Raw genomic sequence first — 15,000 nt, 5'->3', positions numbered from 1 at the left:
TGTATTTCTTCTGCAAGAGTAAAATTCTCAACTTTTTTTTTTTTATATATATATATATATAATTTAAGGAAACCTTGTACTCAAAATAGAAGACAATAATTTTATAAACTTCATTAAAACCATAACAAAACTTCAAGGCTGACTCTGTATCACACACTTAGCTGCTCAGAAAATATCCACTGCAATAAATGAAGCTACAACAGAATAGACCTTCAGATTCTGAAAATATTTTTTTAAAAAGTTAATGATTTCTAGTTCACTATTACTACTGAATATATTTGACTACTTATATACTCACAGAGTCAAACTTACAAATCAAACAGCTTATTTAAACAAACAAACAACAACAACAACAAAGCAGATCCAAAAATACATCTATCAAAAATCATTAATGGAGTGAGCCTCCCCTTTGATTTCTGTAAACATTTGACCCATCTCTTTCTCAACAAGTAGCTGCATGGTTTCATAAGGACTTTTGCTTAGCACTAACAACTATGCTAAGCAAGCAATTCTGTCCTCTTGGTTCTTTCATATTTACCTGATTCTACTTTTATACTATTTTCCCATTATGCCAGCACAAACATTGAGGGTAAAAAGAGTCAACTGGAGGAAAGAAGTGATTCAGGCTAGAAATAGTTTTTATTTGTTGTACAATCACTTTTAAAGTTTTTAAGCTTTTAGAAGTTCAGGTTTTGCCCAGACTGGTTCCCTGGCCTGGATGGCCATGCTAGAATCTTTCAGACATACCTACACCAGTGCCTTACAGGACTGGAGAAAGGGAAAGGCCAGGGGAGAGTGAGATGAGGTGTGCCTTTGGCCATAAAGAGACAGTGTGTCCTCTCACTCTTTGGGTAAGAGAATGCCCAATCAAAAGGTAATTGGGACTTAATCAAAAGGGAAGGACTGCTTGTTTCACACTTACAGGATCCAGTATAGATGGAAGTTAGTTTGAAAGGTGTAGAGGAGCATGATAGGCCTGGAGGTAGGAGGTTTACTGGAAGGCCATGAGATTCATGCTTATTTCAAAAGGCACCAAGAAGTGATGCAGCTTCTGACAGAGGGTTCCCACTGTGGTCATCTTCTTCCTCTACAAATCCTAATTTTTCCTAACCATTCATCAAGAACAGACATAATTGTCTGGCTCATTTCCCTCACTAATCACTTTTAAAACGTAGGTGCCTTTTATTTGGTTTTCAGGAACTTTATCCACCTTCCTTATTTTTTTAGTAATCACTGCCAGTATCTCTGATCCTAGCTCAGCTAGTCACTGATGTTCAGTGTTGTGAGTTTTTGACATTCAAATTGAAAGTGTAACTCCAAATTGAAAATGCTTAACTCTTTAAGGAACTATTTCAGAGTTGGGAATACATTTGATTTGGGTTATTTTTTCTGTTTTCAGGGGAGGAACGCTGTTCTTTTTTGTTTGTTTGTTTTGTTTTGTTTTGTTTTCCTCTTGCAGTTTGCTGTGATAGAAAAAAGAAATCCTCAGGAAATATTGTAGGGGTCATGATAACTGTATGGGATCTTGAAAAAACATGGATACCCATTCATGGTTCTCACTGCTGAAGTCCTGTTTGAATCTATGCATTACTAGAAGTTCTCAAACATCTAGACATCCCACAAAAAAAAAAAAAAAAAAAAAAAAAAAAAAAAGTCAGCCTTTTTATTTATGCACCTGATCATTATAAATGCAAAAGAATGTAAACTCACAGTACTATTACACTTAGGAGGGAGAGCATATGGTTTGCAATTTGAAGATCTGCCAGTTGGTATCTAAAAGCAGATTTCTACAACTTGAGGATAAAACAGAGCTTCAATGTTCTTCAAAACAACCTACCAAAGAACTTGCAATTACAAAATTACACAATTGTTTCAATTTTTCCTGACCTGGCAGCTAGATACATGGCTATTTTTAAGTAGCTTGGTTCTTGAGAAGTAACTTCTCCTTGTGTATTCACCTAGAATGCCAATGAAAGGCACAATAACTTCTTGTTAAAAATATTTATGTGTATAGTCTTACCTGGCACTTACTATGTCAAATGGAGTACACATGTCTGAAACTGTGCTTTTCACTTATCTTGAAATCCCAAGCAACCAGGTAATTATCTATACACAGGACATAAAAATGAAATAGCAGAAATGAGTTTAAGATGCAAATGAGGATGTCACATCATCCTTTAAGACATTGAGAACAATTTTTAAGTGCAAAAATTGCTGTTAATAAAGTAGTGAATATTACCACATTAAAGAGAGTGATTTCATAATATATTGAACCGCTTTAGCTGAATCCTGAATCCTGACCAAAAAGAAGCAGTTTTAGTAGGAATGAGGACTTTTTTATGTCTCATTAACTTGGTAAGTAGTTATGCTATAAGAAGAATTGAATATATTGTTACTTCAAAGTTTAAATATAAAACTTCTAACTGTTGATTTATGACAAATTAAGACAAAATGTAATTAACTTGGAGAACCCTTCTTAAAATTTATTTGTTGTTGTTGTAAAATTTTCTTTGTTTCTGTGTTGATTTTTAGATATTTTTTGTCTATTTGTTTGTTTTACCAAATGTCTTTGTGCTAAAAAAAAAAAAAAAAAAAAAAAAGGTTGTCTTACTTTTTTTTTTTTTTTTGTCTAAAAAAAATTAAAGGTTCTTTAGTGAACTATTTGGTAACATTTTCTTTTAACTTTTGTTTGGGAATTGTAGTAGGGCTGAGACTTTTTCTGAAGCAGAATAAAATGATCAAGTAGTTACTACTGTGTCTTAATAAACAAGGAAGCCTACAGACGTAGGAATAACTCACAGGAGAAGATATGAAGATGAGAGAAGATTGTCATTGTTTGTATTCAAGGATTCAGGATTCTAGCAAGAGAGAGAAATTTGTATCACCACCCCCACTCCCCCCAAAAATGCTTGCTTTACAAGTTACAGTTACAGTAGGTAACTGTAACTCCTAACAACTAGAAAAGCATATCAGATTTTTCTGTAACATACACTTTTTATAATCTAGCTTGAAATTCATTACTTTTGGAAGACTGTAAAGTATGTGTCTTTTTGCTTTCAATGTATTTGAAGAGGTGAGTTACAGAACATGGCCTGCAAAATCAAATTACAACCACAGATTTGAAAACTTTACAAATACACAGGGATGCGGTATACACAGGGAGTTAGATAGTTGAACTACTTTTCTCATTTTGGAAGATGATGCAGAGCAGAGGTTTGGAGTGGCTGGAAGTAATATCCAGATTCTGTGAGGCTGCAAGGTTAAAACAAAATATTTAATAATGGGAGGGGGATGGGGACCACAGATCACAATTGCTGTATATACAGAAGCTACCGCCTTGCTTCCATGACATCTTAAATTAATTTTAAATATACAAGTATTACAGATATGTAGTTATATTCAAAAGGAACAGCTGTGTCACAAGACTTCCCTAACTAGTCCCAGGACGGCCAACCATCGTAGTCCATTAAGTAAACAACTTATTTGGAAATAGCAAAAAATTAAAAACAAACAAACAAGCAACAGCAATAAATGTGAATAAATCTGTCTAATGTATCTTGAAAATAATTATCAAAATAAAGTACATTGAGTTCAGTTTTTTTTTTTTCCTTTACTTACACACATCATATAGGAGCAGTTCTTTCTAAACTGTAGATAAGATTAGGTCCTTTCATATTTTATACCTTGTTTGACATGAAAGCACTTTCAATTTCCAACCCCTACGATGTATATTTGTACGTATGCATGTATGTACTTCTTTATCAAATAAAACTTCAAACACAATTCTGTCCTGATCCTAAAGTGGAATGGAATCTGAGGTAGTATTTTCTAAGAGACTGGAAAGTAAGGACACTTACATTATCCCCAGGATAATGGGAGAAAATCTGAATTATTGGTGTAGTTATGCTCTTAGAAAGAGCACCTCAAATAGTAATTTTCCTTCTATATTGTATGAATAAAATTTTTCCTTGATATGAGCATAACACACATACTAAGTCTTTATATCTTGTGTCAGATTGATGGGAAAACAGAAAAACATGTATATGTCTTCATTTCAAAATACAGGTGAATTAGGCATCCTTCTCTGTACTATTTCTACAGGGAAAAAAAAAAAAAAATAAAAATCTAAGAGCTATGTTAGAGTTTGAGTTGTGCTTTCCTTTATATCACTTTCTATGTTTTCTTATGCTTTTAGGAGGAAAAGTGTTCAAAATTACCTCTGGAAAGATTGTCTTGATTATAGTTCATCTTCAGTTCTGCAGTTATTTTACTGAAATCTAGGGATCGAGTGCAATTCTCATTAAAGCCAGCTGGAATATTTCTACCGACTTCACTAAGCACTGAATGGGGTTTACTATTTCCCAGATGAATGTAGGCACCCCTTGCCCAAATGGGCATTACTCATTGCATTTGCCTACAGCACATAGTCCCTCAACTATCACTCAATTCTCCAAGTTTTTAGTGTGTTTTCCATTATGCCTTAATGGCTGATGTGCGTATCTAATTCACTATGTCATTTAACCATTTTCAAAATATTTCAAAAATTCTTTTTGAAAGAAACATTTTTCCCTGTGAAAAGTCTGTTTCCTTTCTACTCTGCTTTCCTCTGCCTCACCTTTCTAAAAGAACAAATAGTTTAATCCTTCTAGAAATACTCGTTAGGGGGACATCCACTAGAAGATATTTGTACTTGTAAAAAATGAAAAGAAAAAGAAAACAGTGAAGTTGAAAAAATATATATATTTTTTTTTTTTTTCCAGAGCTTGTTAAGCACTAGCAAGTTTTTTCACTCATCTTGGATGGTAGGTTTACTGTTGAAGGAGTACATTTATTAAAGATGTTTTACTCATACTGCTCTTATGCCTCCAGGTCAGAAGAGCTGTATCCTGCACTTTTCACTGACATCTATCCCATGTAAAAATAACCATCACAGCAAGACCTTGATGAGAAAAATCAAATTACTCACAAATGAAAGGCCATCTTTCGTCTTAAAAAGTGAGGGTCACAGCTGCAAGCTATGATCAATGAACGGTCTTGATGGCTCTAAAGCAATGATGATGTAATACATACAAGACAAATTATGAAGGTGCTTAAAAACTTTCCTGAACTTTAAAACAAACAAAACAACAAGAACAAAAACACAAATTACAGTTACAGTTTAGATTTTACATTATAAATAAATCCTTGCAAAGGCATAAACAAAGAAGATGCTATATTAGTTAATGATGTGCTAGCTTTTCTTTTTAGAGGCTGATATTACCTACTAGTGCATCCTATATTATCCACTGGATTATAACACATACTTACATTTCAGCCACAAGGATTAGGGATTTGATAGTAGTAATGCCTCTTTATTTTTTCTATAAATAGCTGTGAGACAAGTTAGTTTCTTGTATAGTTTCAGTGAACCAGCAGGCATACCAGCAGGGAATATGGTCTTATTAGTCATAGAATCATAGAATCATTTAGGTTAGAAAGACCTAAGATCATCAAGTCAAACTGTTAACCTAGCACTGCCAAATCTACTACTAAATTACATCCATGAGCACCACATCTTAATGTCTTTTGAATACTTCCAGGGATGGTGACTGAAATACTTCCCTGGGCAGCCTGTTCCATTGCCTTACAACCCTTTCAGTGCAAGTTTCTCCTAATATCCAAACCAGACCTCCCTGGTGCAACTTTAGGCCCTTTCCTCTTGTCCTATTACTTCTTGCCTGGGAGAAGACACTTACACCCACCCTACTACAACCTTCTTTGAAGTAGGACAGAGAGCAGTAAGTCTCCCCTGAGCTTCCTTTACTCTGGACTAAATAACTCCAGTTCCCTCAACTGCTTCTCATAAGAATCACAGAATAAGCAGGGTTGGAAGGGACTTCTGAAGGTCATCTAGTCCAACCCTCCTACCAAGCAGGATCACCTCCTAGAGCATACTGAACAGGATGGCATCCAGGTAGGTTTGAATATCTCCAGAGAAGGTGACTCTGCTACCTCTTTGGGCAACCTGTTCCAGTGCTCTGTCACCCTCATAGTAAAGAAGTTTTCCATCATAGAATTGTAGAATCATAGAATATCCCAAGTTGGAAGGGATCCATAAGGATCATCAAGTCTAAATCCTGGCACCACACAGGTCTATCCAAAAGTTTAGACCATGTGACTAAGTGCACAGTCCAAATGCCTAAATTCCAACAGGCTTGGTGCTGTAACTACTTCACTGGGAAGCCTGTTCCAGTGTGTGACCACTCTCTCGGTGAAGAACCTCTTCTTGATGTCTAGCCTAAACCTCCCCTGCCTCAGCTCTACACCATTCCCCCAGGTCCTATCATTGGTGACTAATGAGAATAGATCGGTGCCTGCCCCTTCACTCCCCCTAGTGAGGAAGCTTTAGACTGTGATGAAGGGGAGGGAACGCCAGGGGAGTCTTAGGTTAGATGTTAGGAAGAACTTCTTTACTGAAAGGGTTGTTAGGCATTGGAACAGGCTGCCCAGGGAAGTGGTGGAGTCACCATCCCTGGAAGTCTTCAAAAGACGTTTAGATGTAGAGCTTAGGGATATGGTTTAGTGGGGACTGCTAGCGTTAGGTCAGAGGTTGGACTCGATGATCTTGAGGTCTCTTCCAACCTAGAAATTCTGTGATTCTGTGATTCTGTGAAGTCTCCCCTCAGCCTCCTCTTCTCCAGGCTGAACAGGCCAAGCGACCTCAGCCACTCCTCATATGTCTTCACCTCTATTACTTTCACCATCTTCATAGCCCTCATATCAAGCCAGAACCTCCTGGGCTTCAATTTATGCCCACTACCTCTCTTCCTGTCACTGGGCACAACTGAAAAGAGACCAGCCCCATCTTCTCAACACCCCCGCCCCCCTAAAATATTTATATACATTAATGAGGTCTCCCCTCAGTCTTCTCTTTTCCAGGCTAAATGGGCCCATTTCTTTCAACCTGTCCTTGTATGACAGGTGCTCCAGTCCAAAAAATCATCTCAGTAACCCTCCTCTGAACTTGCTCCAGTAGTTCTATGTCCCTCTTAATACTGGGGAGCCCAGAACTGGACATGATACTGCAGGTGTGGCCTCATGAGGGCTGAGTGGAGGGGGAAGGATCACCTTCCTTCTTCTTTTTTGGCAACACTCTTCTGAATGCAGCCCAGGATACCATTGGCCTTCTTGGCTACAAGGGCACAAACATTGCTAACTCATAATCAGCCTGCTGTCCACCAGGACTCCCAGTTCCCTCTCTGCAGAACTGCTCTCCAGCAGTATAGCACCCAGCTTTTACTGGTGCTTGGTGTTATTCCTTCTTAGGTACAGGACCCTTCCCTTGCCCTTGTTGTACTTGAATAAGACTTGCTCTCTAGAACCTTTACCAGCTTTGTTGCTCTTCTTTGGACACAAGGAAACATCTGGATGTCCTTCTTGTAGTTAGGGGCCCACAACTCAGTATTCAAGACACAACCTCAACAGAGCCAAGTACAGAGCGACAATCACTTCCCTAGTCCTGCTGGCCTCTCTATTCCTGATACAAGCCAGGATGCTGTTGGCCTTCTTGGCCACCTGAGCACACTTCTGGTTTATACATAGCTGGCTATTGCCTAATACACCTAGGTCCCTTTTCACTGGTCAGCTTTCCAGGCACTCTTTCCCCAGCCTCTGGCATTGCATGGGCTTGTTGTGCCTCAAGTAGAGGACAAGGCACATGTTGAACTTCATATAGTTGGCCTTGGCTCATTGATCCAGACTATCCACATCCCTCTGTGGAACGTTCCTACTTTAAAGCAGATGAACAATTAGTCCCAACATGGAATCATCCATAAACTTAAAAAGGGTGGACTCGATCCTCTTATCCAAATCATTGATAAATATATTGAAAAGAACTAGCTACAGTACTGAGTCCTGGAGTGCACTGCTTGTGAGTATCCTCTAACTGGATTTATCTCCATTTATTACAACACTTTGGGGCCAGCCACCCAGCTACTTTTTTACCCAGAAAGATGTATGCCTATCCAAGACGTGAGTATTCAGTTTCTCAAGACGAATGCTGTGGAAAAGTGTCAAAAGCTCTACTAACACCTAGGAAGTCCACATCCACAGCCTTTCCCTCATCCACTAAGCACATTAGCTTGTTGTAGATGATCAGTTTCACCAACAGTATTTGCCTTTCGTAAGCCCATGCTGACTGGGCCACATGACAGCATTCAAGACTGTAAAATCTAGAATGGCTTAGGCTGGTAGGGACCTCAAAGACCATCTAACTCTAACCCTGGCATGGTTATGGGCAGGGATGCCATCCACTAGATCAGGTTGCCCAGAGCCTCATCTACCTGGTCTTGAACACCTCCAGGGATGAGGCATCCACTTCTCTGGGCAACCTGTTCCAGTGTCTCAGCACCCTCTGAGTGAAGAACTTCCTCTTAATCTCCAACCTAAATCTTCTTTGTCTGAGTTTAAAACCATTCCTGCTCATCCTATCATTATCTGACTGAGCAAAAAGTTTCCAACTTTTTTCTAAGCCCCCTTTAAGTACTTTAAGGACTCATTGAGGAGACTCTGGAGCCTTCTCCTGGTTCAACAACCCCAGCTCTCTTAACCTTTCTTCATAAGAGAGGAACTCCAGCCTTTTGATCATCTTTGTAGCTGTCCTCTGCACCCGTTCTAACAGATCAACATCCTTCTTGTGCTGGGAGCTCCAGACCTGGACTCAGTACTCCAAGTGGCGCCTCACAAGGGCAGACTAGAGGGGGACAGTCTACTCCCTCCACCTGCTGGATACTCCTCTTTTGATGCAGCCCAGCCAACCCTTCATCCACCAAATGATCCACGGATCAAATCCCTGTCTCCAATTAGGACACTAGGATGTCATGTGGTACCATGGATGAAGGAAAGCATGTTGATATAGTGTACCTAGACTTCAGTAAGGCCTCTGACATCGTCTCCCATAGTATTCTTCTGGAGAAGGTACAGGTACACTCTTTGCTTGGTTAAAAACTGTCTGGACGGATGGGCCCAGAGAGTAGTGATCATCTGAACATGAGCTGGCAATGTGCTCAGGTGACCAAGAAGGCCAATGGCATCCTGGCTTGTATCAGGAATAATGTAGCCAGCAGGACCGGGGAGCTGATCCTCCTCCTGCATTCTGCTCTGGTGAGGCTGCACCTCAAGTACTGTGTTCAGTTTTGGGCCCCTCATTACACTGGAGGACATCGAGGCCCTGTAACATGTCCAGAGTAGGATTATGAAGTTGGAGAAGGGCCTGGAACACAAGTCCTATGAAGAGAGGCTGAGGAAACTGGGGTTGTTCAATCTGAAGAAGAGGAGGCTCTGGGGAGGCCTTATTGCACTCTACAACTACCTGAAAGGAAGTTGTGGGGAGCTGGAGGTTGACCTCACAGGTGATAGGGCTAGAGGGAATGGCCTCAAGCTGTGCCAGGTGAGGTTTAGTTTGGAAATTCCTTTTGGACTTTTGTTTAGTTTAGTTTGTTTTGGTTTAGTTTGGAAATTCCTTCTCAGAAAAAGTGGTTAGGCATTGGAACGTGTTGCCCAGGGAGGTGGTGGAGTCCTCGTCCATGGGGGTGTTTAAGGAAAGTTTGGATCTGGTGCTTCGGGACATGGTTTAGTGGGTGACATTGGTAGTAGGGTGAATGTTGGACCAGAAGATCTTGAAGGCATTTTCCAGCCTTAATGATTCTATGATTCCATGAAAGGCCTTAAATCCAGGTAGATGACATCTGTCAGTCCTCCCTTGTCAACTGATGTAGTCACTCCATTGTAGAAAGCCACAAGTTTGGAGAGGCAGGATTTGCCTTTGGTGAAGCCATACTGGCTGTCTCAGATCACTTTATTGCCTTGCATGTGCCTTGACACTGCTTCCAGGAGGATCTTTTCCATGATGTTGAGAGGTACAGAGGTGAGGCTCACCTGTCTGTATTTCCCTGGTTCCTCTTTTCTACCCTTTTAAAAAATGGGAGTGATGTTTCTCCTTTTCCAGTCAGAAGAGATTCCACCTGACTGCCAGAACTTTTCAAATATGACAGACAGAGGCCTGGAAACTACATGAGCCCATTCTTTTAGGACCCTTGGATGCATGTCATCAGGCCCTATAAACTTGCACTTGTTTGATGATTAAATTAGGATGCATAATGGAACACAGTTGTGCCAATGACAAAATACTGCCTTGTGCTTTACCAAATTTCAAAATAAATGTGATTGTTATCGCTTAATGCATCAGAGTAATTGCTTATTGAGGCAGATACTTATTTTTAACAGGTATTCACCTTCACAGTTGTCCTCTTTTGAGTCTATAAAAAATCAGAGCTTTGTTTATTGGGCTAGTTTTTCATCCAACTCTTCTTTTTATCTTTAATTACAAGCATTTAAAGTCTACAATTGTCAGCACCAATAAGTCTAGAATAGTGTTACCTTGTGCTTTTTTTAGAGCTGTGTGGAAAAGTGGATTTCTTCCTCTCAGAAGACCACACACACACTATTTCTGTGTAAGTTCATTGATACAAACAGACTGTGACAAATCAAATTCTACTATAATTACATAAACTGGATTTTTTACTCTTATTTTTTTTTTCCTTCCTCCATCTGCAGCTATGAGTTACAGCAGGGACTCTTAATTTATGTATTCTGTTCAGTTCTTCAGCTGTCCTGAACTGCACATGGATCTGTAAAAGGGCCTCAGTCCTGCTCTTATAATGAGGAATTTGCCTTCAAAAACAAGTTGACATCAAACAAAGGAAATAATAAATAAATAAATAAATAAATAAAAATAATAATAATAAAAAACACCCCAAAGTAGAACTGCTTGCTTGTTTGGGTAAGATGGTTCTACTATTTCTGACCATGTGAAAAAACAGAAATAGCTTTTGAAAACAAAATGTTTAATGGTTCAGAGGAAGGACAATGTTAATGATTTGCAGGATGTAAGCTAGAACGGCAGTGCCAGCTTTTTAGCATCTCCTTCTTTGACCTTCCTCCTCTCTGATACTACACACAGGAAACAAATGTCTTAATCATGGAATAAACAGGGATCAGTTGGCTAATATTCAGCAATCTAGTTAACCACTGGGGCAGGGAGTTGGCTTCTATGTTAAATTGTATTCCTTGTGGTAGCTAGCTTGGAGCTATGTGTGATGAAGTTTCACATTTTTCTTAGCACCTTTGTCCTCATCCCCAGTCTAGTAAGTCCCCTGAAATTTCATCTGTGATTCATTTTCATCCAAAATGTTTTCTTTAGTGTTGCTAGTGATGGATAAATCACACGGAATTAAAAAAAAAAAAAAAAAGAAAAAAAAAAAAACTTTAAAAGTCATTCAAATACACTGAACAAGAGAGCATTACAAGCGACCAGCTGGCTGAAATTTAATTGGCAGAGTTTGGTCAATGTAAGTAAACTTGCCAAGAGTTAGTCTTCTGTTAGGTCATCTGTTTCCTCCTAACTAAACATATCATGGATATTTATAGACATAAATGTATTATTATTCCTCACCATCTCCAAAACTTGTCATTTCTGGTATTTGAATGTCAGTCATGAGGGAAAATAAGGAAAACTCTAATGTAAGCTTATGACATCAGATGGAAAATGTGAAGGGGAAACATTTGCTGTTTTTCTTTTCCAGAGGAAAATAAAGTTTAACAAGCTTCTTTCCTATTTTACATTAAAAATAAATAATAATAATAATAAAAAAATCACGGAGATATATTTCATGCAGTTAAATGTTAATGGGGTATTATGCATTGCTAAACTCAACAGTAAAAAAAAAATATTCTGTCAGTAGAGAAAAAATATGTAGTGGGGGATTTTGCTTAGTGTGCTTGGGCTGAAGGGAATGTACCAAAACACTATTTATATACAGAAAAATAAATAAATAAATAAATAAAAGACTCATGTTTTTATTCTTTTTTCTGTCTGCAGGTTGCTCCCTGTACAAACTATTATTTCTACCATACTTATTCCTGTGGACTATTTGGACCATTTGTATTATTTGCTTTTGTTCAGGCCCAGATTCTACTCATTTATGATCAGAGGTCAAATAAAGCAAGCAAGAGTTTTTCCAATGATTTTAATGGTTGCCAAATTAATTCCATATGCAGAATTATACTGGTAATATTGTATTATGTATACTGGTAATATTGTATTAAATTATATTACACTGGTTGTTCTTTACACTAGTGTAGTGGGTTTACATGACAAGGCTTTGGTAGTGGGGGTGGGGCCATAGGGGTGGCTTCTGAGAGAAGAATCCAGAAGCTGCCCCATAATAGATAAGGGTCCCACCACTGGCAAGAACCAGGCCAATAAGCGATGTTGTTTGTGCCTCTGTGAGAGCAAATTTAAGACAGGGAAAAAAAAAATAATAAAAAAATCAAATAATAATAATAAAAAAAAAGATGCAGAACAGAGGCTGGGAGAGCGAGAGAAACAGCCCTGCAGGTTCTTCTTCTTTCAGCGAAGAAGGAGGGGGAGAGGTACTCCAGGCATGCAGCAGCAGTTCCCCTGCTGCCCGTGGAGAGGTCCCTGGTGGAGCAGGCTATCCCCTTGCAGCCCATGGGTCCCACATGGAGCAGATCTCCACACTGCAGCCTGTGGAGGAACCCCCAGTGGAGCAGGTGGATGTGGCCTGGAGGAGGCTGTGGCCCATGGAGAGCCCCCGCAGGAGCAGGCCCCAGGCTGGAGCTACAGCCCGTGGAGAGGAGCCCATGCAGGAGTAGGTGACCTGGCAGGAGCTGCTGCCCATGGGGAACCCAGGTTTGAGCAGTGTGCTCCTGATGGATGGACCCTGTGGTACAGAGCCATGTGGGAGCAGTTCTTGAAGAGCTGCTGCCTGTGGTAAGCCCCTGCAGCGGGGGCTTACCACAGCATACTTCCATTCAGGAAGGACAGCATCCCGTGGGAGACCTCACATTGGAGAAGGGGCAGAGAGTGACTGAGAAGGAGCGGTGGAGACGAAGTGCTATAGACTGACCACAGCCCCCATTCTCCCATTCCCCCATGCCACTCAGGGGGAGGAGGTAGAAGAGGGAAGGCATTTTGGGTTTCTTTCCTTTGTTTCTCACTTCTCCAGCTTGTTAGTAATAGGCAATAAATCTTACTGGCTCCCTACTCTGAGTCTGTTTTGCCCATCATGATAATTTTTGAGCTATCTCCCCATCCTTATCTCAACCCTTAAGCCCTTTGTGTCATATTTTCTCCCCCTTCTCCTTTGAGGAGGGGGAGTGAGAGAGTGACCATGGTGGTACTCAGCTGCCCACCTGAGTAAAACGACCACAACTAGCTGTATGGAAGACCATTATAAATTCCTGTTCAATTCATTGACAGTTTATTCATCCTTACTGCTTTCAGTAAAGAAATAGCTGGTTACAAATGATTGGTTACAATTAAATTTGGGGCTGGATGTTCCTCCAGCTTCAGTTTTCATCAGAGTATGTAACTACAATAAATATGCCAACTTGCAAACCTTACGTGATAAAAATTGTTCATGTTTTTCTTCATTACTCCTCCCTATCTCCTCCAAAGTATACTGGTTTCTTTTTTTCAGAGGAACCAACAAGCTGTCTCTAGAGTATTTCCTGATATCTTAATGGAGTTTACTTTCTTCTTGTGGCCCAGATTTTGAAGTTGCACTCCATTTCTGTACAGGAGACAAACAATTTCTGTACAGGAGACAATATTGAAAACACTTCCCTACCTCCAGTACTTTACATTGCCTAGAATCAGAACATGTTCTATCTAAAAATTATAGATAATGAAATGCAAAACTTTAACATGTAAACAATAATGCAGCTTTCTACCTTAGATTTTTTAGGTCTTGCAAGTAATTTAAGAGTCTGTTAGGTGCATTAAAGGACCATTTCAAGATACTTAAAGACTCTTCATATAAATTATCCTGGCCATTAATCCTCAAAAATGATGAAATTGCAATCTGAACAGAGTTATGTCTGAGAATTTCTTCTGAGTGCTGGTCATTTGCGACACATGTTTAATGGGATTTTAAAAAGGTATAAAAGGTTACATTGACCTTTGCAAGAGGTGGGGAGAGAAGTAAGGGGAATGTAAAGTCAAATATTTATCCTGCCACTATTGGTAGGTCTCCCTTTTAGAATGAAATGAACTTGCTTAAGTTTAGTGAGTAACCAGCAGAGAAAAAAAAAAAAAACAGTTATGGTCAGTAAGGTACTGCCTGTAAGGTATTCCTTTAAGTATCCTGGAGCAAGTTTTCTTTCTTTTGATTTAGTTTGGGCATTATATCTGTATACAATGTTTCTGAATCAACAGACAGAAGGATGGCCCAGACTGTACCTCTGTTGATTACTGTCCTCCTAACCTTAGGATAACTAATTGTTGCCTTGTATGGTACAGACTTTGATGTTTACTGATGTGGAGGGGAAGAAAAAATAAAAAAAAAGAAAAAAGGAAAGGGGAAAGGGGAAAGGGAAAGGGGAAAGGGAAAGGGGAAAGGGGAAAGGGGGAAAGAGAAGAGAAGAGAAGAGAAGAGAAGAGAAGAGAAGAGAAGAGAAGAGAAGAGAAGAGAAGAGAAGAGAAGAGAAGAGAAGAGAAGAGAAGAGAAGAGAAGAGAAGAGAAGAGAAGAGAAGAGAAGAGAAGAGAAGAGAAGAGAGAGAAGAGAAGAGAAGAGAAGAGAAGAGAAGAGAAGAGAAGAGAAAGAGAAGAGAAGAGAAGGAGAAGAGAAGAGAAGAGAAGAAGAGAAGGAAGGGAAGGGAAGGGAAGGGAAGGGAAGGGAAGGGAAGGGAAGGGAAGGAAGGGAAGGAAGGGAAGGGGAAGGGAAGGGAAGGGAAGGGAAGGGAAGGGAAGGGAAGGGAAGGGAAGGGAAGGGAAGGGAAGGGAAGGGAAGGAAGGGAAGGGAAGGGAAGGGAAGGGAAGGGAAGGAAGGAAGGGAAGGGAAGGAAGGGAAGGGAAGGGAAGGGAAGGGGAAGGGGAAGGGAAGGGGAAGGGGAAGGGGAAGGGAAAGGGAAGGGGGAGGGGAAGGGGGAGGGGGAGG

Source organism: Aythya marila (assembly GCF_965140915.1).
Source record: "Aythya marila genome assembly, chromosome: Z".
In the NCBI taxonomy this organism is placed as follows: domain Eukaryota; kingdom Metazoa; phylum Chordata; class Aves; order Anseriformes; family Anatidae; genus Aythya; species Aythya marila.
Note: the sequence above shows the minus strand (reverse complement) of the source record.